The sequence below is a fragment of the Bubalus bubalis genome, chromosome 7 (assembly GCF_019923935.1).
Source record: "Bubalus bubalis isolate 160015118507 breed Murrah chromosome 7, NDDB_SH_1, whole genome shotgun sequence".
NCBI classification, from domain to species: domain Eukaryota; kingdom Metazoa; phylum Chordata; class Mammalia; order Artiodactyla; family Bovidae; genus Bubalus; species Bubalus bubalis.
In genome coordinates this window covers 92,312,608-92,317,968 of record NC_059163.1, presented here as the reverse complement: position 1 = coordinate 92,317,968, position 5,361 = coordinate 92,312,608, and the positions used below count along the sequence as shown (strand labels likewise).

General features: G+C 44.1%; 1 long non-coding RNA gene across 1 annotated transcript; it reads right to left on the bottom strand.

Moving 5' to 3' along the window:
• Positions 1–435: 435 nt before the first annotated feature.
• On the bottom strand, positions 436–4,505 carry LOC123334493. Its single transcript, XR_006552455.2, has 3 exons — positions 4,234–4,505; positions 2,905–3,038; positions 436–1,225 (listed from the first exon to the last, which is right to left on the bottom strand). It is a non-coding gene; the product is annotated as an uncharacterized LOC123334493 (long non-coding RNA).
• Positions 4,506–5,361: the final 856 nt, after the last annotated feature.

The window sequence follows — 5,361 nt, the reverse complement described above, 5'->3', positions numbered from 1 at the left end:
GGCCGCCGGGACGGCTCGCCTCCTGGGCTGGACGTGAAAGTCTTTTCCCTCCTTTCTGAAAACTTTTCTCAGGCGTCTTTCACTTGGTGTGAGGACCTGTCTCGGCCCGCCCTCCGGCCCCTCCCTCAGCCGCCGGGTCCCCAGTCCACCCGCCCTCGGGCCGGGGACGCGCGCGGAGCCGCCGCGCAGAAAGGCCGCCCGCGCGCGCGAGCCGCGCCTTATATCCGCGGAGGGCGGCGCCTGCGCCGGGCCGGCGCGGCGGCGCGGCCTTTGAAGTCCTGGCGGCTGCCGCTTTCATCCTTTCTTTTTTCCCTTACAGGCCCCTTTGTGTGACTAAATTTGGAAAGAAGATGGATCCGAGCCAGTCTTTCCACGTGTGCTCCCAGCTCCCAGCTGAGAAGGCCAAGGGTTCTCTTCCGGGTAAGGAGACAGGGAGAAAGATCAAAGAGTTTGGGGAGCTGGATCTGAAATGTGAATTGAAAATAAAAATCAAGCCTGGACACATTCCAGTTTCTAAAGCAAAAGCAACCCTCAGCAGAGGCCGTCTGGCTAGGACTCTTCTGCCTGTGCTTGCTATACTCTTTCTTTGCCGCAACCATTTTTGAGCACATGGAGTAAAATAAAGAAGACATAGGGAAACACTTAGTTTCTCCAGATTTTGTTTTGCAGTAATTTTATTAGGGAAAATATCTTGTTCATAATTGCCGTTATGTGAAGTTGAATTTCTTCAGCCATAAATATTATCTTATTTCAGTCTGCTTAGCGCTTTATTCTGCATTTGGGGAGAGAACGTTGACACACGTGTGCACATGTTCCTTGTGCACAGTGCTGCTTTTTCTACACACTGTACAGTGTGCCGTGAAGTCTGGAAAACCAGTGTTAAGACTTATTTTACCAAAGCACTCACTATCAAAACTGGTGTCTATGATTTGGTGTCCTCTTACTGATCGACTTTGGAAGTCTTTTCTGACATGCTGACTAGCCAGAAAGTTTCTGTCTTTATAGCAAAAACAACAACAAAGAAAAACCCTCTAACGTCTCTTATTGAATGGACTTCTTGAGCAATATTCTGTTTTTCAGAACAAACCAACATAAAGAGACAGCTTTGCAATAGTGTGCTGCGAAGCGTCGGAAATCCTGGGTTGGAGGTGGGTACCGCCACTTCCCCTCATGCTGTGGTGACCTCAGGCAAGCCATTTAACCTCATCCAAGCTCAGTTTCCTTTCTGCAAAATATGTATAATAATAGCGTATGTGACGAGATTGTTGTAATGGTTCAGTGAGGTAATGCATATGAAAGTATATGCAAATGTCAGGTATGAAGCAAAGATGACTTTCAAGCAGTTCTCTAAGTGTCAAACAAAAATCTTTAAGCACCTTTACCACAGGACCAAATGGGGATGGTTTCACACTTAGACATCTCTTGCTGTGACCCTGGCCACATCTTCAACAGTTGTGTTGTAAAGGCATCAGAATCACCTTAGTGTTTATCATCCTAGAAGTGAGTATGGTGGGAGAACGAACATTATGGGAAGAGAGGGAATGTGCTTTAACTCTTCCTCATGTTTACGATGGACTCTTAATGAACTGATAAATGGATGAAGAAAAATGGCACTGGTACAGACTTCTTTGGCTGCGCCTATGGCATGCAAGTTTCCCCAGCCAGTGATCTGTGCCCTTTCCAATGGAAGTGAGGGGTCCTAACCTCTGGACCACCAGGGGATTCCCTAGATGATTTTTTTTTTTGTGAGGCATTTGACACAGCTGCAATGACTTTGTAAACAGCTTTGGTAATGTGATGGCCTATGAAAGGAGCTTCCCTGGTAGCTCAGACAGTAGAGAGTCTGCCTGCAGTGCGGGAGACTCGGGTTCAATCCCTGAAACGGGAAGATCTCCTGGAGAAGGAAATGGCAACCCACTCCAGTATCCTTGCCTGGAAAATCCCATGGACGGAGGAGCCTGGCAGGCTACAGAGTTGGACACGACTGAGCGACTTCACTCACTTATGAAAGGAGCAACGTGTATATGGATAATATACTCAAAACAACAGAAGTAAGGACACAAGGAGAGTGACTAGAAGGGTATATAAGAGGTGTTCTTGGGACACCAAAAATTGTTTCAGAATTGAATGTGATTACATGTCTTAGGTTGAGGCATCTCAAGTTTACAAGGCAATAAAGTTTACGGCTGGGGCTGGGTGTGAAGTGACAGGAGTGCCACACGTGTAGCACTTCGGGCCTTTAGCTGAGTGTGGTTCATGCGTGATCCTAACCCAGGGTAGCCCCACAGATGGAGGCATTTCCTGAGCTCCACCTCCCAGTATAAATATTTCACTGTGACCTGTATACAGAGTGATGAAAGCAGGAGTAAGGGGTGGTTTCCAGTGTCCTGGTCTCCTTTTACTGTGGCCCAAGGCTGCTCAGGTATAGCACCCTTTTGAGATGTTCCAACTCTTTTGACTGTCTGTTCTACCAGCACCATGCAAATTTCACAAACAGTATTGAAGGGACTCTACCGCAGTGTTGGGGTGGGGGAGCACTTAGGAGGGGGAACCTTCAAATTTTAATGTATCCTTTCCCCAAAGTCCCAGATGAGACAGAAATACTGAGCCAGTGCACTTCAGTCCTTCCTTTCACTCTTCTTTATGGATACAGCCATTTTTAAAATTTATTTTTGGCTGAAAGAGGAACATGGGGCCAAGGCACTGAGGGTTCTGTCTTATTTTGAGGGGATCAGTAGAGAGGCCCTGAAAATACTCAGGGAAAACCTGGGGCCCTCTGGAAGAAAGTAATTTCTCTGAAGGTGGCAGGGGGGGGCATGACTAAAGGATTTTTCCTATTTTTATAAATCTGTTTCCTCAGTGAATATGGTAATAAGGGTGTTTCTTGAATCGTGGTAAACGTACCTCTTAAGATGGACAGCCTCTGTAGTCTGCTCAGGCTTCCTGGGCTGTAGAAGCAGGGCTCTGGGCTCTGTCAGCATTGGGCCAGCGCCTAATCCCTGGTTTGAGGCTAGAAGCCAAAGCCACAACCTTCTTGCCTAAAGGCAAGAGCAGAACCAACAGAGCCATATGGAGATTAATGCAGAACAAGGTCATTAAGTCTCATTGTTTATCCAGTTACTCCTAGCACAGATTTGTGTAAATTTCAACTACAGTGGTTGCAGCCTGCCTTTGATGTGCGTAATCTGTACATTTTAGTGCTCCAGGAAAGTGCCTGACTGACAGGAACTACATCCAGTACCCAGAAAACACATCTACACAGGCATAGTGAAGCGTGGAGCTGAACAATTTTCCAATGAGTTCCATCAAAGTAAATAAACCAACCTGGAGGGTCAGGATTGAGCCTCCTTTTTATCATGACATGACTTTTGGGGTTCCTTGTGATTGATTTTTTGTTTTCATTTGAAACTGGGTACCTATTTTAAACCTTCATCTACCACTCAAAAGAGGAAGGGCTTGGCCTACCTAACATTTAACCTTGAGGATGCTTTCTTTTATTTGAACTGCTTCTGTCCATAAAAACAAACTTAGTGAGTGGAGTTATTCAGACTCATTTATACATTTATGCAAGATACAGCTTCTAGTTCTTTCCTTAACTCTGTCTTGTGTGTGCTGTTATCCTTAAACTCAGAATTAGCAATTATGAGAGTAGTTCAGAAGGTAGACAGAGCCAGTGCAAATAGTTTAGGCTTCAAAATTGTCATCTGGCTCAACAAAACGCTTTTCTTTGGCAAAAATGAAACTAATTTGCTTGATCTGAATCTGACTTAAAGGTCCTGCAGTCTCATTCTGCCAATTACAGATCTCAAGTCCACTTCCCTTAGGTTAAATTGGCAGAAAGCAAAGGACAGAGATAAATTACTATTCTATGAAGTTTGATAGTGATTTTTGACTGCCAAAAGATAACTTTACAGACTCTTAAATATGCTTTGAGGCTTAAATTGTCCAGATATTTGACCTTTGCTGTTTAAATTCCCTGGATAATTTTTAGATTATTCTACTTTGTAATGCAGGAACAGCAAATCTCCAGTGGCTGAGTCAGACAAACTTCGTAAGACCTCTCTTGCCCTCCTGCAGTAACCTCCTAACGTGCCCCACAACAGCCACGCATCACAGTGCAGGCAGAGCCATTTCCTAGTTGTGGTGGCTTCCAACTCTCTCCAGTGTGTCAAGTGTGTGCTCACAAACACACACACACACACACACACGCCCACCCACCCCTTGGTCATTTACCTGTTGTTGCCCCGGCCCAGAAGCTCCCGGCTAGGTTGATATTCGCAGGACTCCCTTTTCCACTTCCTGTTTCTGTTCGGATGACAACTTCTTAGACCTTGTCATCTGAAAAATAGTCCAATCCCATCTCACCGCAAGTCTGGGCACTCCATCTTTTACAGGTTTCGTCTTTCCTCACTCTCACTGCCTGATATATATTTTTATTCTTATTTATTACCTTTCTCTCCCACTAGAATGTAAATTCTATGAGAGTAGGGACTTTGTTTTGCTATATCTCCACTGCCTCTAACAGCCCTTGGTGCACAGAAAATATACCAGGTATGTATTGAATAATGAAATAGGAACTTCCCCAGCAGTCCAGTGGCTGAGATTTTGCCTTCCAATGCAGGGGTATGAGCTTGATCTGTGGCCAGGGAGCTAAGATGCCATGTAAAACAGAGACAATATTGTAACAAATTCAATAAAGACTAATAATGGTCCATGTAAAAAAAAATCTTTTAAAAAATGAATAAAATGAATTATTATAGCCTTTTAATGCTCAGTTTCCTCATCTGTAATACCTCCTTTGTGGAAGGTCACATATAATTGGTATAAAGTTAACTGACCTATGTTATAAGCACTGAGTAGGTAGTAACTATAATTGTGTAGATCAGCACTGCCGATACAAGTTATCACGCAATTTAATTTTAAATTAAAAAACTAGAAGAAACATGTTAATTTTAATAGTGCATTTTATTTAAGCAACATATCCAAAATATTACCATTTCAATGTATAATGAGAGATCTTATATTCTTTATTTTATATTAAGTTTTTCAAATTTGGTGTGTTGTCCACAACACTTGAGAGTGTGCCTCTCAGGTCACACTCGCAGGTCATTTGGAGGGCTCAGAAGAACATCTGTAGTAACACGACTATAGTCTGTCAACCCTTTAATGACAAGTTTTGTCTGGATCATCTTTGTCAAGCACCCCTCCCCAATACCTTGCACAATTCCCTCAAAACAGTAAAGGATCAAAAAATGCATCAGTTCAGTTCAGTTGCTCAGTCGTGTCCGACTCTTTGTGACCCCATGAATCGCAGCATGCCAGGCCTTCCTGTCCATCACCAACTCCCGGAGTTCACCCAGA